The sequence below is a fragment of the Dioscorea cayenensis genome, chromosome 1 (genome assembly GCF_009730915.1).
Source record: "Dioscorea cayenensis subsp. rotundata cultivar TDr96_F1 chromosome 1, TDr96_F1_v2_PseudoChromosome.rev07_lg8_w22 25.fasta, whole genome shotgun sequence".
Taxonomy (NCBI): domain Eukaryota; kingdom Viridiplantae; phylum Streptophyta; class Magnoliopsida; order Dioscoreales; family Dioscoreaceae; genus Dioscorea; species Dioscorea cayenensis.
In genome coordinates, this window is record NC_052471.1 from 6,683,358 (window position 1) to 6,709,360 (window position 26,003).

Below are 26,003 nucleotides of genomic sequence, written 5' to 3' on the forward strand. Positions count from 1 at the left end.
GAGCATTACTTTTCTCGGGTTTTTACACTAATATGTGTGTTTATATGTTACTTTCATGCAGGTGGGGTTGTGAGGCCGATTATGAAGGAAAGAAGCCAATGTGGATCACAATGCACCGATTTTGGAGGAAATCCTCCTAAGGTTCAAACCCGAAGACATAGATCGGGTGTGAGATGCTAGAGTGTGTGCCAACCTCCTTGTATTCTAGTTGGCACATCCATTTGGAGCGGCACAAGGGCAGTCACACTCGAGCATTCCGACTTATGCACATAGAACAAGAGCTCCACCAACTTGTCTATCATTGAAGAAGCAAGTGATCCACGACGTGAACGTGTGCCCGTTTGCGTTACCCCGATGAAAGTATGGATTCAGGAAGCTATTCAGGCCGGCACTGTTCATAGCCGGCCGAGAAAACAGGAATTTAGAGAATCCACACGGGCGTGTGGAAATTATCCACGCCCGTGTGAAAATTCCACATCGGCGTGTGAAAAATCCACAGGCCCATGAAGTCGCCCGATTCCAGCCTTATTTAAAGCCGATTCAGCCCCGATTTCAGGATTCTCTTCTCCATCTTTTCCCCAACTTGAGGGAGGGCTTCGGCTAGAGTTTTGAGGGGTATTGGCTAGGGTTTTGGAGAGGTTCTATAGCTCTGACATCAGTATTCCTTAGGAAGAAGGTTGGTAGGGGAGCTTCCGTCAAGGCGTATCCTATACCGGACGAGGGAATCGTTGGACGACGAGTAGAGGACTCTCCACAAGACCATCGACATGACCATCGAGGGGGTTTTTCTATGGATTCATTGCTTTTACATTCTATTTCTTTGATTGTAGTTAGCTCCATGGAGAGCTAAACTTCTAGTGGGTACTTGGGTATTTGTGAACCCTATGATGTATTCATTTCTTTGAATCTCTTTATTATGCTTTCAATTAATTGATGTTTATTGTGAGTTCCAACCTTGAATGCTTGATTGTATGAACATTTCCCCTAGAGTGACACTAGGGTTGAGAGTTCTTGTTGGTAACCTTGTGAGTGAGTGACACACCACGAGTGTTAGACAAAGCTAGGTTGGAGAGGGTTGAGAGGGTGAGTATAGAGATACAGGAGCGTCCCCTTTCCCCTCCGACGTGATAGATTCTACCTCCGTTCCTCGAGTTCTTTGCGGCCATAATAGAGTGAATTGTCTAAGGGATGACCCTCCGTTGGGACTTAGTTGGGAGTGCAACGGAGTGAAGCGTTGAGGTGATCTTAGTATCTAGGGCTTAATCGTGGTTAGGGACCTTCCACCTGGACCAAAGGGTTAGGTCTATAATTAGGAAGAGATTTATCACTTGGAATCCCTAGAGGTCATTGCAACTCTATGCGAGTGCGAGGTGTTGAGATTGTTCGATTTCTTCTCCGGGACATGTATGGAGTTAGGCATAGTTCACCTTAGATTTGGGACTATGTAATGAAGGATTTCCATGACTCACTATTGCATTGATTAGGAAGCATAATGGAGGGCTCTTGCACTTGAAGCGATCATCCTAGGTAGAGCATTATCTGAGTACCCCATCTTTATTGATTGCCTTACCCCATCTTTATCGATTGCCTTACCTTCTCCTTTACTCGTGCTCTCTTACTTGTTGATTTTACTTTCGAGAATTGAATCATTGTCACAATTATCACTACTGATCTTTCACATAGGTAAGAAGCGGATTAAGTATTTTTATTCCCTACTCCCTGTGGATTCGATACCCGCTCATCCGGGATTATTACTTCGACAAACCCGTGCACTTGCGGGATATACGCAAGGGGACCTTGTCAGCCCTCTTACCTACAACCTGAAAGCACGATGAACATAATCTTTTCAAGGTAGAAGGAGAGTTATCAGGCTTGTTGCCACACAAGGATTCGTCACCCTTACTCTATGCATGGACATCTCCTTAGACTTGCGGTGCTTCTTGTGACGTCTCCTTGCTCTCTTCATCATTTGGACCATCCTCTTCTTGATCCCCGGTATAGGTTGTAACTTGTCCTCTAGACCAAGTGTCAGGACTTCTTCATTCTCCACTTCTTGGTCTAGCAACCCTCGTATGGGTCCGGACACATCATTTCCTGTATGTATTCATCAATCAACTCATCAGTAGTATCAAGAAAATACAAAGTATCATCAAAATCAAGAGAATATTGCATGGCTTCGGTAAGTCGGTATGTTGACAAGGTCCCCTTGCGTATATCCCGCAAGTGCACTGGTTTGTCAAAGTAATAATCCCTGGTGAGCGGGTATCGAATCCACAGGAAGTTGGGAATAAAAACACTTAATTCGCTTCTTAGCTATGTGAAAGATCAGTAGTGATAATTGTGGCAATGATTCAATTCTCGAAAGTAAAATCAACAAGTAAGAGAGCACGAGTAAAGGAGAAGGTAAGGCAATCGATAAAGATGGGGTACTCAGATAATGCTCCGCCTAGGATGATCGCTTCAAGTGCAAGAACCCTCCATTATGCTTCCTAATCAATGCAATAGTGAGTCGTGGAAATCCATCATTACATAGTCCCAAATCTAAGGTCAACTATGCCTAACTCTATACATGTCCCGGAGGAGAGATTGGATAACCTCTCAACCTCGCACTCGCATAGAGTTGCAATGAGCTCTACGGATTCCAAGTGGTAAATCTCTTCCTAATTATATACCTAACCCTTTGGTCCAGGTGGATAGTCCCTAACCACGATTAAGCCCTAGATACTAAGATCACCTTAACGCTTTACTCCGTTGCACGCGCAACTAGGCCCTAGCGGAAGTTCATCCCTTAGACCATTCACTCTATTATGGCCGCAAAGAACTCGAGGAATGGAGGTAGAATCTATCACATCGGAGGGGAAAGGGGACGCTCCTGTATCTCTCGACTCACCCTCTCAACCCTCTCTAATCTCGCTTTGTCTGACGCTCGTGGTTTGTCACTCACTCACAAGGTTACCAACGAGAACTCTCAATCCTAGTGTCACTCTAGGGGAAATGTTCATACAATCAAGCATTCAAGGTTGGAACTCACAATAAACATCAATTAATTGAAAGCATAATAAAGAGATTCAATGAAACAAATACATCCTAGGGTTCACAAATACCCAAGTACACACTAGGGGTTTAGCTCTCCATGGAGCTAAGTACAATCAAAGAAATAGAATATAAAAGCTATGAATCCATAGAAAACCCCCTCGATGGTCGTGTTGATGGTCTTGTGGAGAGTCCTCTACTCGTCGCAAGGGATCCTTTGTCCTGCCTAGGATACACCTCGCCGGATCAGTGCCGACGAAAGCTCTCCTAATAACCTTCTTCCTAATGGCGCGCGATGTTGGAGCCATAGAACCTCTACAAAACCATAGCCAATACCCCTCAAAACCCTAGCCGAAGCCCTCTCTGAACTTGGGGAAAAGATGGAGAAAAAAATACTAAAATCGGGGCTGAATGGCTTTTTATAGGGCTGGAATCGGGCGACCACACAGGCGTGGATACTTCACACGCCCATGCCGAATTTCCACACGGGCGTGGATAATTTCCACACGCCCGTGTGGATTCTCTGAAGTCCTGTTTTCTTAGCCGGCTGTGAACAGTGCTGCTATAGTACTTTCTACAGTGCTCTGCTACGATACCCTGCCTGAATAGCTTCCCGAATCCATACTTTCATCGGGGTAATGCAAACGGGCACGCGTTCACGTCGTGGATCACTTGCTTCTTCAATGATAGACAAGTTGGTGGAGCTCTTGTTCTATGTGCATAAGTCTGATTGCTCGAGTGTGACTGCCTTTGTGCCCATCCAAATGGATGTGTCAACTCGAATACGAGGAGGTTGGCACACACTCTAGCATCTCACACCCGACCTATGTCTTCGCGTTTGAACCTTAGCAAGATTTCCTCCAAAATCGGTGCATTGTGATCCACATTGGCTCCTTTCCTTCAAAGTCGGCCTCACAATCCCACCTGCACGAAGGTAACATAAAAACACACATATTAGTGTAAAACCCAAGAAAAGTAATGCTCAACATAAGGAATGAACGCTTCGCTTTCATATCACACAAGCACTTATCAAACTCCCCCACTCTTAAGCTTTTGCTTGTCCTCAAGCAAAAATTAAACATTCTATGCATCAATGAAGAAGATATTGAAAGTACTTAACCTTAGGTTCACCAAAGTATACAAAGAGAGCATTCTACAAGTAAGGGAGATTTCAACACTAAATATGATAGATCAAAGCCCTAGCTAAAAACTTGAATCAAGAAGGGCAACAAACCCAAAATCGTGTACGTGTGTGAACTCACTCAAAACAACCCAAGGTATACTCCTCAAAGTTCTAAGTACAGGGGACTTATTTATCTACAAAAGTGACAACAATTTCAAAGATGGTAGTAGCTTCACACATCCTCTATGGTAGCCCTTTCCAAAGCGGCCGCTAAGGTGGCTTTCACACTTTCGAGGTGGTAGCTCTTTCTACCGGAGTGGTAGCTTAAACTCATCCTATGAGATAGCTCTTTCTCTCATTAGGGCATAGCTAGTATCCGACTTATTAGAGTAGGTTCATACTTCATAGGTGGTAGCTCTTTCCACCCAACAAGCACAAATAAACAATAAAACTATTTTGTTCTTTATTTCCATTTTCCAATGAATTTAACACAAGAAACAACTATAACTAGTCCCTTTAACATCAAACTTGTGTTTCCAAACGAGTCTAATAAGTGAGTAGTGTAACAAGTATAAATCGGGCAAAAATTTCTAGACATTCAAACAAAACTAGAGCATGAAAACATTCAATGTTAAAAATTCTCCTAAATTCAAGAATACAATCCTTAAAACTAAGGTGAACCGCCATTGGCTATGTGAGCATATATCAATCAAGAACAATTGAAAAGAATGTGTGCACTATGAAACTCCGCCCCACACTTAAGTTGTACATTGTCCCCAATGTACACATGCTAGCTCAATGTACACATGCAAGCTCACTCAAAATATATATCATTCAAAAGCAAACGTGGGAGAAGCAATCAAAACAATACTCCCCTGACTCCTAGTGTTGGGTTTGATGAAGCTAATTACATGGGAGTAGTGTTCCGACGGGTTGTGAAGCTCACACAGCCAAGTGCCTAAGCACCTTGGCCGTGCCCATGACTAAGTCTCAATTCCCATGATGATAAGACCATCTGCACGCATACACGAGGGGGTTCAGTGAAGCTCAATAAAAGCAAAATAACCCGAGTATATATAAAAGATAGACAATGAATACAACTCGAGATGCAAAATGAAAATAAACTCAGAAGGAGAATCCTTTCTGAGTGAACAAGTCTAAAATAAAATGCAAAAAAGTAAAATGAAGTAGAGTAAAGTGTCGGTGTCGCCCTCGGGCTCTGGTGTTGCTGCTGGTGAAGATGCACATGGTGGGTCCACCGGTGCCGGGGTAGAGGATGGGGATGCTGGAGGAACTGAGGGGGCCTGAGGAGTCCTCGACCTCAAGACAAATGATGAGGCGACGTCTCGCTCTAAGATCTGCTGTAATACGTCAAAACGTACCATGAAATCTGTATACTGAGTGGTATATGTAGCCCTAATCTCCGCAATCTCTTCTCGAGCCTCAGCTACCTCTGTCCGTATCACTCCCAAAGCGCTCTCGAGCCTCTCAAAGCGATCCTGAGCTCGAGATGGTGAAAACATACGCACGGGGGGTGGTTCCTCTGCCACTGGAGGTGCCTCGGTCTCCATCAGTGCTGGCTGAGGCTCGGGAGCGGGCTGAGATACCTCTGCTTCATCACCCTCATCCTCGGCTATCTTTGGAGCTGGTAGCACTAAAGTAAAAACCCCTGTCCGAACCCTGTGGACCATGCCCATCAACCTTATCATTTCTAGGCTCAGGAGAGCAGGTATACTTGTATTCTCAGCCCCGCGAATCGAATCGAAGAGACCCATGCCCAGCACTAATCTCGTAATGTAGGGGCCCGAGAAGATCGCTCCCACTCTAGCATAGTGCCCCTGATGTATGATGTACTCTGCTATGATGTGCCCTAAGTGAATTGGTACGCGCTGCACCATCGAGTACAAATACAGTAATGCCTGTCGGCTCAGAACAACAGTGCTATCACCACAGCCATTCACCGACCTACTCATGGTGGCATGTAAATATATGTATGCAGGTCGGGAAAGGCACGTGGCCTTGGACATCCTCAACTCGTACTGACCCTGACCACATAGCACTCTGTAAGCTCGCATACGATCTGTCAAACTCGAATGATGATAGCACTTCCAGTGCAAGCTCTCGGATGGCTGGCTCTCTAATCGTCAATAACTGTCACCAACAACCGGCTGAAACGAGATCCTCGACCTCATCAGCGAACTCATCTCCCTGCTGTAGATCTCGCAGTATAGTCGTGTCAAAGAATCGAGTCTGTCTGAACCGGAGTCTCGACAAGCGCTCATAGCGAACCTTATGCTCTGGAATTGCAAAATTCATGCCCTCAGGCCTAGGGGATGACTCACGCGGCCTCTTATCAGCTTGCTTCTAAGACCGAGGTGCCATAATCTGCAAAACTTGAAACGAAATCAATCAAACAAGTTGATAAAATAATAGTGCAGAAATCCACATGGTCGTGTGGAATTTTCGCACACCCGTGTGGAACCACGGGGTGTGAAAACCACACGGCCGCGCATCAAAAATCTAAAAATACTACATAATAATACTTCTAACTTTGTTCTAAACATAAATCATCTTTGTAATTGAAGAAACGAAGCATTATTAACCAGATTAATCGATGGAAACCATGAATTGGCAAAGAAAATGATAACTAGGGCTTACTGATGAGAAGGGATGAGAAAATGAAGAACCGGCTGGAAAACCTCGCAAAAATCCTACCAAATTGGCGCTATGGAATCGGAGAATGATGTGAGAGTGTTTTCAGATGAATAGAGGACGTGAAGAAGGAGAGAAACTATTCTTCTTTAAAAAGAACTCGCAACCCTTGGCGTTCTGTGCATCCACACGGGCGTACGAAAATTACCCAGGCCTGCGCCCACAGGAGAGCTTCACAGGGGCAGGTGCACGCCCTTGGGCACTCTCGGGAAAAACTCTCACTGACTTTGAATGATCTCACACGGGAGTGCGGAAAATACCCACGCCCGTGCGCCCGACCCACAGGGGCAGCCGCACGTCCCTTTGGCTCCTCTAGACATCCGAGAAAAATACAAAGTGTTTACTACGCCCGTGCGGAAATTCTGCACGGGCGTGGACATTCAGATGCTTAACTCACAGGGGAAGCTGATAAGTGCTTGTGCGATATGAATGCGAAGCGTTCATTCCTTATGTTTAGCATTACTTTTCTTAGGTTTTTACATTAATATGTGTGTTTTTATGTTACTTTTATGCAGGTAGGGTTGTGAGGCCGAGTATGAAGGAAATAGGCCAATGTGGATCATAATGCACCTATTTTGGATGAGATCTTGCTAAGGTTCAAACGCGAAGACATAGGTCGGTGTGAGATGCTAGAGTGTGTGCCAACCTCCTCGTATTCGAGTGAGCACATTCATTTGAGGGCACAAAGGCGGGCCTCACTCGAGCATTCCGATTTATGCATATAAGAACAAGAGATCCACTCAACGTGTACATCATTGAAGAAGCAAGTGATTCACGACGTAAACGTAGCCCGCTTTGCATTACCCCAATGAAAGTATGGAATTGGAGTATTTCAAGAGTAAAACAATGTAGCAGATCGTAATGACCGCCGAGAAATCGAGAAAGCAGAATCCACACGGGCATGTGGGAAATTATCCACACCCGTGTGGAAATTCCATAGGGGATTGTGACATCATACACGCCCGTGTAGTCGCCGGATTCCAGCCCTATTTAAAACCGATTTTAGCCCCGATTTCAGTATTCTTTTCTCCATCTTTTCCCCAACTTGTGAGAGGGTTTTGGCTAGGGTTTCGAGGGGTATTAGCCAAGGTTTTGGAGAGGTTCTACGGCTCCGACATCGTGATTCCATTAGGAAGAAGGTTGGTAGGGGAGCTTCGATCGAGGCGTATCCTATACCCGGACGAAGGAATCCTTGGACGATGAGTGGAGGACTTTCCACAAGACCATCAACACGACCATCGAGGGGTTTCTTTATGGATTCATTGCTTTTTGCATTCAATTTCTTTGATTGTACTTAGCTCCATAGAGAGCTAAACCCCTAGTGGGTACTTGGGTGATTGTGAACCCTAGGATGTACTCGTTTCATTGAACTTCTTTATTATGCTTTCAATAAATTGATGTTCAACGTGAGTTCCAACCTTGAATGCTTGATTGTATGAAAATTTCCCCTAGAGTGACACTAGGGTTGAGAGTTCTTGTTGGTAACCTTGTGAGTGAGTGACACACCATGAGCGTTAGACAAAGCTAGGTTGGAGAGGGTTGAGAGGGTGAGTCGAGAGGTACAGGAGCGTCCCCTTTCTCCTCCGACGTGATAGATTCTACCTCCGTTCCTTGAGTTCTTTGCGGCTATAATAGAGTGAATGGTCTAAGGGATGAACCTCTGCTGGGGCCTAGTTGCACGTTCAATGGAGTGAAGCGTTAAGGGGATCTTAGTATCTAGGGCTTAATTGTGGCTAGGGACCTTCCGCTTGGACCAAAGGGTTAGGTCTATAATTAGGAAGCGATTTATCACTTGGTATCCCTAGAGCCCATTGCAACTTTATTCGAGATGCGAGGTTGAGAGGTTATTTAATCTCTTCTCCGGGACATGAATAGAGTTAGGCATAGTTGACCTTAGATTTGGGACTATGTATGTAAGGATTTCCACGACTCACCATTGCATTGATTAGGAAGCATAATAGAGAGAGTTCTTGCACTTGAACGATTTTCCTAGGTGAAGCATCATCCGAGTACCCCATCTTTATCGATTGCCTTACCCTTTTCTTTATACTTGCTCTCTCACTTGTTTCTTTTATTATTGAGAATTGAATCAATTTCACACCAATCACTATTGATCTTCCACATAGCTAAGAACCAAATTAAGTATTTTCATTCCCTACTCCCTGTGGATTCGACCCCGCTCACCCGGGATTATTACTTCGACAAACCCGTGCACTTGCGGGATATAAGCAAGGGGTACTTGTCAAGTTTTTGGCGCCGTTGCGGGAGATGGGCGCTTTAGAGATACTTTGCACTTTTGTTTTTCTTAGCTATTTCACTACACATTCTATTTCATATCTTCTTATTCTATCATCGCTCGATTTTCTTTTTTTCTTTACTTTTGGTGCAGCTCTAGGTTATGACCTGAGGGAATCCATCAATATTGATTGAAGGAGACCCTGAGCTTGAACATACACTTCGAAGGAAAGGGAAAAGAACTCGTGACAAGAACGACCTAATCCAGATGATTTGGAAGTAGAAGGATCTAACAACATGGCAGAACAAAATGAGCAACAACGGACACTATCCGATTATGCCAGACCTCTAGTGTTGGGGACACAATCGAGTATTGTGCGTCCCCCAATCACCGCTCGTAATTTCGAGCTAAAAGCCAGCATTCATCCATATCTGCCGCAGCATCCAGCACAATTCAACGGTTTGGCCGATGAGGATCCAAAACAGATCACATAGAGAGCTTCCTCGAGGTGTGTGACATGTCAAGATAAATGGTGTGACGGATGATGGCATCAAATTGAGAGCCTTCCCATTTTTCCTTAAAGGGGAAAAGCAAAAGCAGTGGCTACACTCATTACCTAGGGCATCAATCACTACATGGGAGGAGATGGTAGAAGCTTTTCTAGCCCGTTATTTCCCTTCCGGAAAATCAGCAAAGCTCAGGAATGAGATCTCATCGTTTATGCAGTTGGAATTGGAGTCTCTATTTGAGACATGGGAAAGGTTCAAGGAACTCCTATGCAAGTGTCCGTAACACAGATTCCCGGAGTGGATGATTGTTCAAACCTTCTACAATGGTTTGAACCCGAGTACAAGGCAACTCTTGGATGCGGCGGCAGGAGACACCTTAGGTAGCAAGACCCCTGACGAGGCACGTCAATTGATTGAGGAAATGGGGTTAAATAGCTATCAGTGGAACGCTAGGGAAAATAAAAAGGTGGCCGGTCTCCATGAAATTGATGCGGTAACTTCATTGGTGGCCCAAGTGGAGAGTTTGAGTAAGAAGCTAGATCTTATAGCTTCGAATAGAGTTGCGGCCGTGACAAATTGTACCGGTTGTGGTGGAGGACATGCTCCTTCATATTGCCCAATCGTCATAGGTGATGTTTCTTCAGTTGAGAATGTTGACTTTGTAGGTAATGGAATGAGACCTCAAGGGAATCCATACAGCAACACCTACAATTTAGGTTGGAAGAATCATCTCAACTTTTCATGGAGTAATCAAGGACCACAGAAGACTATGGGGCCATCGGGGTTCCAACAACAACAACGAGCCCCTCAAGTGGAAAACAGAATTTCAGGCTTGGAAACCCGAATGACGGATTTGGAGAAGCACTTGGCTAGATTTGTTCAATCGGCAAATACAAGGTTTGAATTAGTCGAGGCTACACTTCGCAATCACACCGCCTCCTTGCACAACCTTGAAAATAAAGTGGGGAAAATTGTGAAATCTCTTTCCGAAAGGCCACATGGAAGTTTACCAAGCAACACGGAAACCAACCCAAGAGAACATGTGAAGGCGATCGCTTTGAGAAGCGGTCGTGAGGTTGAAGGGCGGCTTCCGAGTGAGAAGCCGAAAGAACACGCACCCGAGGTCGTAGAGGTTGAGAAGGGAGCAAACAAAGATAAAGAGGTGGCACCCCCATCTTTCAAGCCAAGAATCCCTTATCCCTCTAGATTAAAGAATGACCAATGGGATGACTAGTATAAGAAGTTCCTGAGTTTGTTTAAGCAACTCCACATCAACATTCCTTTTGTTGAGGCTTTGGCTCAAATGCTTAAGTATGCGAAGTTCCTGAAAGACCTATTGACCAACAAGAGGAAATTGGAGGAGAGTGCTTCAGTGGTGCTTGATGCTTCATGCTCGGCGGTGTTGCAAAAGAACATGCCGAACAAGAAGAAAGACCCGGGAAGCTTCATTATTCCATGTAACATCGGCAACTTAGGTGAGGAAATGGCATTGGCGGATTCAGAGGCAAGTATCAACGTCATGCCATATACTTTCTTCCAAAAGCTAGGCTTGGGTGAGCCTAGGCCTACTCGGATGACTTTACAATTGGCGGACCGAACGGTACGACATCTGAGAGGCATCATTGAAGACGTGCTTGTCAAGGTGGACAAGTATATTTTTCCGGTTGACTTTGTAGTGCTAGATGTTGATGAGGATGCAGATGTACCCTTGATACTTGGGAGACCGTTCTTGTGGACTTCCAAAGCATTGATTGACATGGACGGCGGAGAGCTCATGTTGAGAGTCGGAGACGATAAGCTCACTTACCGCCTTGCTAAAGCCATGCGGCATTCTCTCAATTTTGATAACACTTTGTATTTTCTAGACACTACTGATGAGATTGTTGATGAATATATACAGGAAATGTTCAACCCGGATCCGTATGAAGGTTTGTTCGACCAAGAGGAGAGCAATGAAGAAGTAATGATGTTTGGTTCGACTGGAGAGGAAACACCTACCCCGGGAATCTTGAAGAAGGTGCTCCGGAAAATGAAGAGGGCTCGAAGACGCCACCGAAAACGCCCCAAGACTGTTGGAGATGTACATGAGCCAAGAAAGTTGGATGAACCATTGTTAGGTGGTCCGAAGCCCGATAGTGCACCCTCTACCCTCAAGAGACTTTGCTCATCATGCTTTGAAGTTAGGGGTAAGAGGGCAACCTTCATTCATGAACCACCGTGAGGTAAGAAAGATACGTCAAGCTTAGTGACGTTAAACAAGCGCTTCTTGGGAGGCAACCCAAGTGTTTACTGTTTTTTTTCATACTTTTAGTTTAGTTTGTTTGCATGAATAAATTGTTAAGTGTTGGTGTTTCAATTTTTAAGTGCTTGTGCTGCGATTTTATTGTGGGTTTTTAAAAGAATTCATTGTATGTTTTGTTGAGAATTGGCGAAGTTTGGTCATTTGAGTTCTATTTTGTGTTTTTATCTGGTATATCTTGCACAATAGGGCATGCTCTGAGTGTGTAAACATGTTCAGACTAGTTTTGCAGAGCCTACAGGTTTTTCTAAGTCATCTAGAGAACACACACGGGCGTGTGGAAATTCTACACGCCCGTGGGTGTGTACTGTGAACTCTTCCAGAGAGGGCACAGGGGTGTGCGGCTGCCCCTGTGGACGACCATACGACTGGCGCACGCCCGTGGGTAATATTCGCACGGGCGTGTGCCTTCCTGCAGAGTTGGGCGGATTTTCCCGAGAACACACAGGGGCGTGGACTCACCCCTGTGGGTGACCTTGTGAACCACGCACGGGCGTGGGTAATTTCCACACGCCCGTGCGAAACTCTCAGATTGCTCCCTCCATCCCGAGAAACACAGGCGGCCGCCCTGTGAGTTGAGGCATGTGAATGCCCACGCCCATGGGGAATTTCCGCATGGGCGTGTGGGCGACTTTATATTTTTCTCAGATGACCATGGAAGCCAGGGCGCGTGCGCCCTCGCGAGTGCAGCACGCAGGCGTGGATAATTTCCGCACGCCCTGGGGAGATCATTCTAAGTCGGTGAGAGTTTTTTTCCCGAGGCGTCATAGGGTGCATACGCCTGCTGGGAGCTTTTTGAAGTGAGGCACACGGGGTGGGGGAATTTCCACACGCCCGTGTGGATGCACAGAACGTCAAAAGTCGTGATTTCTGTTTAAAAAGGGGATGATTTCTGATAAATGCTTGAGTAGACATATTTTTATATATGTTTTACATGCATTGAGCATCACTTTTACTATGGTTTATGTCTCATATTGTGTATTTGGTGTTCTTTTATGCATATAGGTTGTGAATGCCTTGAAGAGTAAAAAGGAAGCAAAGATGGGCTATAAAGACATAATGTTGGGAGTTCTTGTTCAATTCAAGGACCAAGACACGAGAGGAGTTTATAAACGTGGAGATGTGTGCCAACATCCAAGAAGATTCAAGTCAATTCACTAGTTGGAAGGGCACAAAGGCAGCCACATCTTCATGTTTCTTCTCTTTGTGAAGATTGCAAGACCTCTCAAAGATACATCGATGAAGAAAAGTTTTATAGCCTACCACATGGACGTGTGCCCGGACATGTGACCTCAAGAGAAGAGTGTTTGGACCGCGTTTTTGTGAAAAAGTACTCGTAGGAAAAAAATACATGAGCAAAGACCTGTATCAAAAGTACATCGCTCACGCGCCTGTGCGAAATTCCACGCGCCCGCGTGAAAATTTCTGCAGCCCACACGGCTGCGTGGAAAATCCACACGGGCGCATGGGGGCACGTGACAAGCGCGATCTAAGGCCTATAAATAGCCATTTTGCCCTATTCTTTCTCATCTTTTGTGCGGTTCTTGAGGGGTGAGACGGCTAGGGTTTGGAGAGGAGGTCTTTGCGGCTTTGGAGGTGCTTCGTCACCAACGTTGATCGATTCCTCTTCCGTCATAGCATCAAGGAAGCCACCGGTGAACGTAGCTTCAGAGTGGGTCTTTCAAGACGTCAAAGCTCTCCATCAAGGCCATCAGTTCATATATAAGGGGTTTATTTCTATGGTTTTAATGTACTTTCATTCATTGATGGTGTGTTTTGTATGTTGCTCCATGGAGAGCTAAAACTCTAGAGGGTATTTGGGCTTGTGAACCCTAGGATTCTCATCTTTTGTGGATTTGCTTAGTGTTTCTATTTAATCCGAGTTTGATTAAGTTTTAATCTTGAATTCTCATTGCTTGCTTGTTTAATTAATCCTTGTGGTTAATTGGATTTGCATGATTTGTTACTTTGATGTGAGAGAGGTCTCCATTAGAGTTAGAACTTCAAGGTTAAAGAGGGTTGAGAGGGTGAGTCGTGAGATAGTGGAGTGTCCCCTCTCCATTTCGATTGAGTGTATTCTATCTCCGTTCCTTAAGCTCTATGCAACCATATTTGGTGTGAGGTGTGAGATTGAGAGATTTCTCCGCCGGGACCTTGTAGGGGGTTAGGATCCTTCACCGGGAATTAGGGTTGGATCAATCTTTAGGAATCGGATACAACTCTTGGACTCCCTAGAGTGCTTTGCAGTCATATGTGGTGTGAGGTGTTGAGATTGAGCGATTTCTCCACCGGGACCTCGTAGGGGACTAGTATCGGTGATCGGGAGGCCGGATCCGATTATATTAGGATTTCCACGACTTAACTTACTCATCATAGAAACACTTTGCTTATTCGGTACCTAATACCTGAATCCTAGGGGGAGCATTGCCCGAATATCCCACTTTTACTGATTGAGATCTCCATCCATTTTACCCTTGTATATTTGTCTCCGGTATTCATTTCTTCGCACATTAGAACACCACACCTTTCCATTTATCATTAGGTTAGAAAGCAGAGAAGAAGTTAGTACTAGTAGCCCTTTTCCCTGTGGATTCGACTAGCCACTCACCGGGGTAATTATTACTTCGACACCCGTGCACTTGCGGTTTACACTCATATTCGGACACGTGTCAATTTCTCTCCTTCTTCACGACTCCTTTTCCCTTGAAAACACTCTCACAACATTCTCCGAGTCCATTGCACCAGTTTGGTGGGATTTTAGCAAGTTTTCCGGCTGGCTCTCTATTTTCTCATTTCTCCTCATCGGTAAATTCATTTTCTTCATCTTCTTTGTCAATTCATGATTTCTATTGATTAATCTAGTTAACAATGCTTCGTTTCTTCAATTGGAACAATGATTTACATTTAGAACGAAGTTAGAGATATTTTTTATGTGTATTTTTGGATTGTTGATACCTGGCCGTGCGTTTCTCACGCCCCGTGAATCCACACGGGAGTGCGGAAATTCCACACGACCGTGTGGATTTCTGCAGTATTGTTTTATCAATTTGTTTGACTAATTTTGTTTAAATTTGGCAGATCATGGCACCTAGGACAAAGAAGCAAACTGATAAGAGACCACGTGAGTCATCCTCTGAGCCCGAGGGCATTCGATTTGCGATTCCCGAACATCAGGCCCGTTATGAGCGCTTATCGAGACTCCGCCTGTGCACTCGATTTCTAGACACCGACTATATTACGAGATCTTCGCCAGGGAGATGAGTTCACCGATGAGGTTGAGGACCTTGTTTCGGAGGGTGGTTGGCGTGCAGCTTGTTGACGATTAGAGAGCCAGCTATCCGAGAGTTTGCACTGGAGGTGCTCTCTTCGTTTGAGTTTGATAGAGCGTATGCGAGCTTCAAAAGTTTGGGCACAATTCAGTTCAGAGTATTTGGACGCTACCATAGTTTGAGCATTACGCATTTTTCCATACTACTTGGCTTATACGAGGAGGCATTCACGTATTCCGAGAGTACGCACTGATTGCTCACTCGATTATCCCGGAACCTTGACCCCAGCAGAGCTTATAGAGTGCTATGTAGTCGTGGTCGCATGACGAGCCGGGGTCTCCAAGGCCACGTGCCTTTCCCGGCCTGCCTACAGATATTTGCACGCAATCATGAGTAGGTCGGTGAATGGCCGTGGCGATAGTACTGGTGTCTTGAGCCGCCAGGAGTTGCTGTATTTGTACTCAATGGTAGAGCGTGCATCGATACACTTGGGGTACATCTTGGCCGATTACATCGGACATCGTGACGAGACACTAGACTCGGTAGCGATCTTCTCGGGTCCTTACATTACGAGATTAGTGCTGGGGCATGGGTCTCTTGGATTCGATCCGTGGGGCGAGAAGACGAGTGTACCCGCCTCCCCGGGTCTAGAGACGATGCGGTTTATGGGCATGGTCCAGCGGGGTTCGGACGTGGGGTTTTTTGCGTTAGTTCTACCAGCCCCGAGATAGCTGAGGATAAGGGTGATGACGCCGGAGCATCTCAGCCCGCCCCCGAGCCTCAACCCGCATCGATGGACACCGAGGCACCTCCAGCGGCCGAGGAACCACCCCCAGTGTGTATGTTTTTACCTTCTCGAGCCAATGATCGCTTTGAGAGGCTCAAGAATGCTATAGGAGTGGTCCGAGCCGAGGTTGCTGAGATTAGTGGTACGCAGGCCACTCAGTACATAGAGTTCATGGCATGTTTCGACATATTACAGCAGATCCTAGAGTGAGACGTCGCCTCATCATTCGTCCCCGCACGAGGACTCTTCTGTGCACCGCCAAGACCTCCAAAGCACCTCCATCCTCGACCCCGATGCTGTGAGGACCCACTATATGCTTCCACTTCAAGACACAGTAGCAATCGAGTCCGAGAGCGACTTCGTACACTTGACCTTTCTTTTTTACTTTCATGCATTTTTACTTTTATCTTTTTCTTGTTTTTAGACTTGTTCACTCGTGAAAAGGATTTTCCTTCCGAGTTTATGTTATTTTTGCATTATCGAGTTGTATTCACCGCTTCATCTTTTTATACACTCGAGTTATTTTTTTGTTTTTCTTGAGCTTCACCCGAATACCCCTGTATGCGCAAGTGCATGGTCTTGTCTTCTTGGAAATTGAGACTTAGTCAGGGGCACGGCCAAGGTGCTTTGGCACTTGGCCGTGTGAATTTGACAACCCATTGGAGCACTACTCCCAATGAATTAGCTTCATCAAACGCAACACTAGGAGTCAAGGAAGTATTTTTTTGATTGCTTTTCCCACATCTATTTTTTGAATGATATATTTTGAGTGAGCTTGCATGTGTACATTGAGGACAATGTACAACTTAAGTGTGGGGGGGAGTTTCATAATGCGCACATCTTTTCTATTGTTCTTGATTGATATATGCTCACATAGCCAATGGCGGTTCACCTTAGTTGCAATGTTTGTATTCTTAAGTCTAGGAGAATTGTTAACATTGAATGTTTTTCATGCTCTAGTTCTTGCTTGAATTTTTTTAGGAATTTTACCGATTTACACTTAGTGCACTTCTCATTCTTTTGAACTCTATTGGAAACCCGATGTTTTGAGGTTAAAGGGACTAGTTAGGGTTTACTACAAAAAAATGAAAAGAAGGAACAAAATAGTCTTTTGTTTATTTGTATTTGTTGGGTGGAAAAAGCTACCACCTATGAAGTATGAAGCTACTCTTACAAGTCGGATACTAGTTATGCCCTAATGAGAGAAAGAGCTATCTCATAGGATGAGTGAAAGCTACCACCCGGGTACAAAGAGCTGCCACCTCGAAAGTGTGAAAGCCACCTTAGCGGCCGCTTTGGAAAGGGCTACCTTATAGGATGTGTGAAGCTGCTACCATCTTTTAAAATTTTTATCACTTGTGTAGATAAATTAGTCCCTTACACTTAGAACTTTGAGCAGTATAACTTGGGGTGTTTTGAGTGAGTTCACACACTTACACGAAATTCGGGTTTGTTATCCTTTTTGATTCAAGTTTTTAGCTAAAGCATTGATTTTTTTCGTATTTAGTGTTGAAATTTTCCTTACTTGTAGAATGCTATCTTTGTATACTTTGGTGAACCTAAGGCCAAGCACTTTCAACAATTTCTTCATTCATGCACAGAATGTTTTAATGTTTGCTTGAGGACAAGCAAAAGCTTAAGTGTGGGGGAGTTTGATAAGTGCTTGTGCAATATGAATGCGAAGCGTTCATTCCTTATGTTTAGCATTACTTTTCTCAGGTTTTACATTAATATGTGTATTTTTTATGTTACTTTTATGCAGGTAGGGTTGTGAGGCCGAGTATGAAGGAAATAGGCCAATGTGGATCATAATGCATCTATTTTGGAGGAGATCTTGCTAAGGTTCAAACGCGAAGACATAGGTCAGGTGTGAGATGCTAGAGTGTGTGCCAACCTCCTCGTATTCGAGTGAGCACATTCATTTGGAGGGGCACAAAGGCAGTCACACTCGAGCATTCTGATTTGTGCATATAAGAACAAGAGATCCACCAACGTGTACATTACTGAAGAAGCAAGTGATTCACGACAGCAGGTACTGTAGCAGCCCGGCCGAGAAATCAGAGAAACAGAGAATCCACACGGGCATGTGGAAATTATCCACGCCCGTGTGGAAATTCCACAGGGGATTGTGACATGATACACGACCGTGTAGTCGCCGGATTCCAGCCCTATTTAAAACCGATTTCAGCCCCGATTTCAGTATTCTTTTCTCCATCTTTTCCCAAACTTGTGAGAGGGTTTCGGCTAGGGTTTCGAGGGGTATTGGCCAAGGTTTTGGAGAGGTTCTATGGCTCCGACATCGTGATTCCATTAGGAAGAAGGTTGGTAGGGGAGCTTCGATCGAGGCGTATCCTATACCGGACGAAGGAATCCTTGGACGATGAGTAAAGGACTTTCCACAAGACCATCAACACGACCATCGAGGGGGTTTCTTTATGGATTCATTGCTTTTACATTCAATTTCTTTGATTGTACTTAGCTCCATAGAGAGCTAAACCCCTAGTGGGTACTTGGGTGATTGTGAACCCTAGGATGTACTCGTTTCATTGAACTTCTTTATTATGCTTTCAATAAATTGATGTTTAACATGAGTTCCAACCTTGAATGCTTGATTGTATGAACATTTCCCCTAGAGTGACACTAGGGTTGAGAGTTCTTGTTGGTAACCTTGTGAGTGAGTGACACACCATGAGCGTTAGACAAAGCTAGGTTGGAGAGGGTTGAGAGGGTGAGTCGAGAGGTACAGGAGCGTCCCCTTTCTCCTCCGACGTGATAGATTCTACCTCCGTTCCTTGAGTTCTTTATGGCCATAATAGAGTGAATGGTCTAAGGGATTAACCTCCGCTAGGGCCTAGTTGCGCGTGCAATGGAGTGAAGCGTTGAGGGGATCTTAGTATCTAGGGCTTAATTGTGGCTAGGGACCTTCCGCCTGGACCAAAGGGTTAGGTCTATAATTTGGAAGCGATTTATCACTTGGTATCCCTAGAGCCCATTGCAACTTTATTCGAGTGTGAGGTTGAGAGGTTATTTAATCTCTCCTCCGGGACATGAATAGAGTTAGGCATAGTTGACCTTAGATTTGGGACTATGTATGTAAGGATTTCCACGACTCACCATTGCATTGATTAGGAAGCATAATAGAGAGAGTTCTTGCACTTGAACGATTTTCCTAGGTGAAGCATCATCCAAGTACCCCATCTTTATCAATTGCCTTACCTTTTTCTTTATTCTTGCTCTCTCACTTGTTTCTTTTATTATTGAGAATTGAATTAATTTCACACCAATCACTATTGATCTTCCATATTAAGTATTTTCATTCCTACTCCCTGTGGATTTGACCCCGCTCACCCGGGATTATTACTTCGACAAACCCGTGCACTTGCGGGATATAAGCAAGTGGTACTCGTCAGCAGCCACATGCCCCTGTGTCTTCTTGGGATGGACAGACTCCTCTACAGAGTTTCGCACGGGCGTGTGGAAATTACCCAAGCCCTTGTGTGGTTCACAAGGTCGCCCACAGGGGCGAGTCAACGCCCTTGTGTGCTCTCGGGATAATCCGCCCAACTCTGCAAGAATTCACACGCCCGTGCGAAAATTAACCACGGGCGTGTGATAGTCGCATAGTCGTGTGCAGGGGCAGCCGCACGCCCCTGTGCCTTCTCTGGATGAGCTCGCAGTGCAAATCGACGGGCATGATGAAATTCCACACGGCCGTTTGTTTTCTCTCGATGCCTTAGAAAAATCTGAAGACTCTGCAGAATATCTCTAAACATGTTTACGCACTCAGAACCTGCTCTATTATGCAAATTTTACCAGTGAAAAACATGAAATAGAGCTCAAACGACCAAACTTCGCCAATTCCACATGAAACACACAATGACTTTAAAAACCCACAATAAAATCGCAGCACAAACATCTAAAAATCAAGACACCAATACTTAACAATTTATTCATGCAAACAACCTAACTAAAAAAAAAATAAGAAAACAGTAAACACTTGGGTTGCCTCCCAAGAAGCGCTTGTTTTATGTCACTAAGCTTGATGTACCTTGTCTTACCTCACAAGGGTTCATAGATGAAGGTTGCCCTCTTACCCATGGCTTGAAAGCATGATATGCAGAGTCTCTTTGGGGTAGAGGGTGTATTATCGGGCTTGGGACTGCCTAGCAATGGTTCATCCAACATCTTTGGTTCACGGACGTCTCCAATAGCCTTGTAGTGTTTCCGGTGGTGTCTCCTAGCTCTCTTCATTTTTTGGAGCACCTTTTTCAAGATCCCCGGGGTAGATGGTACTTCTTCCATTGATTCAAGCATCATTACTTCTTCATTACCCTCCTCTTGGTCGAACAAACCTTCATATGGATCCGGATTGAACATTTCCTACATGTATTCATCAACAATCTCATCAGTAGTGTCTACAAAGTATAACGTATCATCAAAATCAAGAGAATGCCGCATGGCTTCAGCAAGGCGGTATGTGAGCTTGTCATCTCCAACTCTCAATGTGAGCTTTCTACCGTCCATGCCAATCAGTGCTTTAGAAGTCCACAAGAACGGTCTCCCAAGTATCAAAGGTACATCCGCATCCTCATCGACATCTAGCACTACAAAGTCAACCAGAAAAATGTACTTGTCCACCTTGACAAGCACGTCTTCAATGATGCCTCTCGGATGTCGCACTGTTTGGTCCGCTAGTTGCAAAGTCATCCGAGTAGGCCTAGGCTCGCCCAAACCTAGATTTTGAAAGAAAGTGTATGGCATGACGTTGATACTGGCCCCTCGAGTCCGCCAATGCCATTTCTTCACCTAGATTGCCGATATTACACAGAATGATGAAGCTTCCCGGGTCTTTCTTCTTGTTCGCCATGTTCTTTTGCAACACCACCGAGCATGAAGCTTCTAAAATCACTGAAGAACTTTCCTCCAATTTCCTCTTGTTAGTCAACAAGTCTTTCAAGAACTTCGCATACGTAGGCATTTGGGCCAATGCCTCAACAAAAGGGATATTGATGTGGAGTTGCTTGAACAAACTCAGGAACTTCTTGTACTATTCATTCCCTTGGTCATTTTTCAATTTAGAGGGATAAGGGATTCTTGGCTTAAAAGGTGGGGGTGCCACCTCTTTCTCTTTGCTTGTTCCCTCTTCTACCTTTATAACCTCGAGTGTGTGTTCTTTTGGCTTCTCACTCGGAAGCCTACCTTCAACCTCACGACCACTTCTCAAAGTAATCGCATTCACGTGCTCTCTAGGATTGGTCTCTGTATTGCTCGGCAAGCTTCAATGTGGCCTTTCAGGGAGAGACTTCGCAATTTGCCCCACCTGATTTTCATGGTTATGCAAAGAGACGGTGTGGTTTCGAAGCGTAGACTCGGCTGATTTAAACCTTGTATTTGCAGATTATACAAATCTAGTCAAGTGCTTCTCTAGGTCACTCACTCGGGTTTCCAAACCTGAGACTCTGTTTTCCACCTGAGGGGCTTGTTGTTGTTGTTGAAAACCCGGTGGCCCCATGGCCTTTTGTGGGCCCTGGTTACTCCATGAAAAATTGGGATGATTCTTCCAACCCAAATTGTACTTATTGCTATATGGGTTTCCTTGAGGTCTCATGCCATTACCTACAAAATCAACATTCTCCACTGAAGAAACATCACCAATAGAGATTGGGTAATCGGAGGGAGCATGTCCTCCACCATAACCGGTGCAATTAGTCACAGCCGCCACTCTATTTGAAGTTAGAAGATCTAACTTCTTACTCAAATTTTCCACTTGAGCCGCTAATGAAGTTACCGCATCTATTTCATGGAGACCGGCCACTTTCTTCTTCTCCCTAGCATTCCATTGGTAGCTGTTTAACCCCATTTCTTCAATCAACTGAAGGGCCTCATCGGGGATCTTGCTACCTAAGGTACCTCCTGCTGCCGCATCCAAGAATTGCCTTGTACTGGGGTTCAAACCATTGTAAAAGATTTGAACAATCATCCACTCCGAGAATCTGTGTTGCGGGCACTTTCTAAGGAGCTCCTTGAACCTTTCCCATGTCTCGAATAGAGACTCCAATTCCATCTGAACAAAGGATGAGATCTCGTTCCTAAGCTTTGCTGATTTTCCGGGAGGGAAATAACGGGCTAGAAAAGCTTCTACCATCTCCTCCCACGTGGTAATTGACGCTCTAGGTAACGACTGTAGACACTGCTTCGCTCTCCCCTTTAGGGAAAATGGGAAGGCTCTCAACTTGATGGCATCATCCGTCACTCCGTTTATCTTCAGCATATCACACACCTCGAGAAAACTCTCTATATGACTGGTTAGATCCTCATCGGCCAAACCATTGAACTGTGTGGATTACTGCAACATGTGGATGAATGCCGGCTTTAACTCAAAGTTCTGAGCTGTAATCAGGGGACGCACAATACTCGATTGTTCCCCAACACTGAAGGTCTGGCATAATCGGATAATGTTCGCTGTTGCTCATTCTGTTCTGCCATGTTTTTAGATTCTTGCGCTTCCAAATCAGCTAGATTAGACTGTTCTTGCACAGGCTTTTTCCCTTTTCTTCTAAGTGTAAGTTCAAGCTCGGGATCCCCTTTAATCAATATTGAGGGATTCCCTTGGGTCATAACCTAGAGCTGCACCCAAAAAGAAAGAAAAAGAAATCAGAACGATAATAGAATAAGAAGATATGAAATACAATGTATGGTGAAATAGCTAAGAAAACAAAATGCAAAGTATCTCTAAACGCCAACTCCCCGGCAACGGCGCCAAAAACTTGACAAGGTCCCCTTGCGTATATCCCGCAAGTGCACGGGTTTGTCAAAGTAATAATCCCGGGTGAGCGGGTATCGAATCCACAGGGAGTAGGGAATAAAAACACTTAATTTGCTTCTTAGCTATGTGAAAGATCAGTAGTGATAATTGTGACAATGATTCAATTCTCGAAAGTAAAATCAACAAGTAAGAGATCACGAGTAAAAGAGAAGGCAAGGCAATCGATAAAGATGGAGTACTCGGATAATGCTCTGCCTAGGACGATCACTTCAAGTGCAAGAACCCTCTATTATGCTTCTTAATCAATGCAATAGTGAGTCGTGGAAATCCTTCATTACATAGTCCTAAATCTAAGGTCAACTATGCCTAACTCTATACATGTCCCGGAGGAGAGATTGGATAACCTCTCAACCTCGCACTCGCATAGAGTTGTAATGAGCTCTATGGATTCCAAGTGATAAATCTCTTCCTAATTATAGACCTAACCCTTTGGTCTAGGTGGAAGGTCCCTAACCACGATTAAGCCCTAGATACTAAGATCACCTCAACGCTTCACTCGGTTGCACGCACAACTAAGCCCCAGCGGAAGTTCATCCCTTAGACCATTCACTCTATTATGGCCGCAAAGAACTCGAGGAATGGAGGTAGAATCCATCACGTCGGAGGGGAAAGGGGACGCTCCTGTACCTCTCGACTCACCCTCTCAACCCTCTCCAACCTAGCTTTGTCTAACGCTCGTGGTGTGTCACTCACTCACAAGGTTACCAACGAGAACTCTCAACCCTAGTATCACTCTAGGGGAAATGTTCATACAATCAAGCATTCATGGTTGGAACTCACAATAAACATCAATTAATTAAAAGCATAATAAAGAGATTCAATGAAACAAATACATCCTAGGGTTCACAAATACCCAAGTACCCACTAGGGGTTTAGCTCTCCAAGGAGCTAAGAACAATCAAAGAAATAGAATATAAAAGCAATGAATCCATAGAAAACCCCCTTGATGGTCATGTCGATGGTCTTGTAGAGAGTCCTCTACTCATCGCAAGGGATCCTTTGTCCGCCCTAGGATACACCTCGCCGGATCGGTGCAGATGAAAGCTCTCCCAATAACCTTCTTCCAAACGGCGCGCGATGTCGGAGCCATAGAACCTCTCCAAAACCCTAGCCAATACCCCTCAAAACCCTAGCCGAAGCCCTCTTTCAAGTTGGGGAAAAGATGGAGAAAAGAATACTAAAATCGGGGCTGAATCAGCTTTTTATAGGGCTGGAATCTGGCGACCACACGAGCGTGGATACTTCACACGCCCATGTGGAATTTCCAAACGGGCGTGGATAATTTCCACACGTCCGTGTGGATTCTCTGAAGTCCTGTTTTCTCGGCCGGCTATGAACAGTGCTGCTACAGTCCATGCTACAGTACTCTGCTATAGTACTTGCCTGGATAGCTTCCCGAATCCATACTTTCATCAGGGTAATGCAAACGGGCACACGTTCACGTCGTGGATCACTTGCTCCTTCAATGATAGATAAGTTGGTGGAGCTCTTGTTCTATGTGCATAAGTCGGAATGCTCGAGTGTGACTGCTTTTGTGCCCCTCCAAATGGATGTGTCAACTCGAATACGAGGAGGTTGGCACACACACTAGCATCTCACACCCAACCTATGTCTTCGCGTTTGAACCTTAGCAAGATTTCCTCCAAAATCGGTGCATTGTGATCCACATTGGCTCCTTTCCTTCAAAGTCGGCCTCACAACCCCACCTGCACGAAAGTAACATAAAAACACACATATTAGTGTAAAACCCGAGAAAGTAATGCTCAACATAAGGAATGAACGCTTTGTATTAATATCGGACAAGCACTTATCATATGTCAACTTATCATCACCAACTCTTAATGTCAACTCTCCACTGTCCATATCAATAAGGGCTTTAGAAGTACTCAAGAACAGAATCCCAAGTATCAATGGAACCTCTGTATCCTCATCAACATCCAACACTACAAAGTCTACAGGAAATATGTACTTGCCAATTTTCACAAGTATGTCTTCAATGATGCAACTCGGATATCTAACTATTCTATCGGCCAATTGAAGTGTCATCCGAGTGGGCCTAGGCTCTCCTAAGCCTAGTTTCTGAAAGAAAGTATAAGGCGTGATGTTGATGCTAGCCCCTAAATCTGCCAATGCCTTCTCTTCACCCAAATTACCAATGCTGCACGGAATGATGAAGTTTCTGGGGTCTTTCTTCTTGTTCGGCATATTCTTTTATAACACCGCCGAACATGAAGCATCTAAGATCACAGATGCACTCTCCTCCAACTTTCTCTTATTGGTCAAGATGTCCTTGAGAAACTTTACATAGCGAGACATTTGAGACAACGCCTTTACAAATGGGATGTTGATGTGCAACTGCTTGAATGAACCCAAAAACTTCTTGTATTGCTCATTATTTTGGTCATTTTTCAATCTTGAAGGGTAAGGGATTCTTGGTTTGCAAGGTGTGGGTGACACCTCCTTGTCTTTTGCTTTCTCCTCAACCTCCAAGACCTCGGGTAACTCAACATTAGTCTTCTCACTAGGGAGATTACTTTCAACTTCACGATCACTTCTCAAAGTGATCACCTTTCACATGCTCTCTCGGATTGTTCTCTGTGTTACTAGGCAAACTCCCTTGAGGTATTTCTGAAAGTGACTTTGCAATTTGGCCCACTTGATTCTCCAAGTTATGCAATGATGTGGTGTGGTTGTGAAGTGTAGCTTCAACTAATTGAAATCTTGTATCTGACGATTGAATAAACTTGGTCAAAGCCTTCTCTAAGTTGGTCATCCGGTTTTCCAACCTTGAAACTCTATTCTCCATGTTCGGGGCTTGTTGTTGTGGTTGGAAACCCGGTGGTGCCATACTCTTCTGTTGTCCTTGATTACTCCACGAAAGGTTTGGGTGGCTCCTCCACCCTGGATTGTAGGTATTACTATACGGATTTCCTTGACCTTTCTTTGCATTACCTACAAAATCAACCTGTTCCACGGAAGTAGTACCACCAATCAAAATAGGACAATCAGATGGTGCATGTCCTCCCCCACGCTCAGTGCAACTCATCACGGGCGCCACTTTAGGAGAAGTTAGAGTGTCTAACTTCTTGCTCAACGACTCAACCTGGGCTACTAATGATGTGACTGCATCGATCTCATGAAGTTCGGCTACCTTCTTTCTGTCCCATGTGTTCCATTGATAACTATTCATAGCCATTTCTTCAATGAGA

The 26,003-nt window shown here is 44.7% G+C and overlaps 2 non-coding genes across 2 annotated transcripts; one reads left to right on the forward strand and one right to left on the reverse strand.

Annotated features, from left to right (window-relative positions):
• Window positions 1-9,797: 9,797 nt before the first annotated feature.
• On the reverse strand, window positions 9,798-9,904 carry LOC120266911. The gene has a single exon (XR_005538314.1). It is a non-coding gene; the product is annotated as a small nucleolar RNA R71 (small nucleolar RNA).
• Window positions 9,905-21,958: 12,054 nt separating this feature from the next.
• Window positions 21,959-22,065, forward strand: LOC120266743. Its single transcript, XR_005538272.1, has one exon. It is a non-coding gene; the product is annotated as a small nucleolar RNA R71 (small nucleolar RNA).
• Window positions 22,066-26,003: the final 3,938 nt, after the last annotated feature.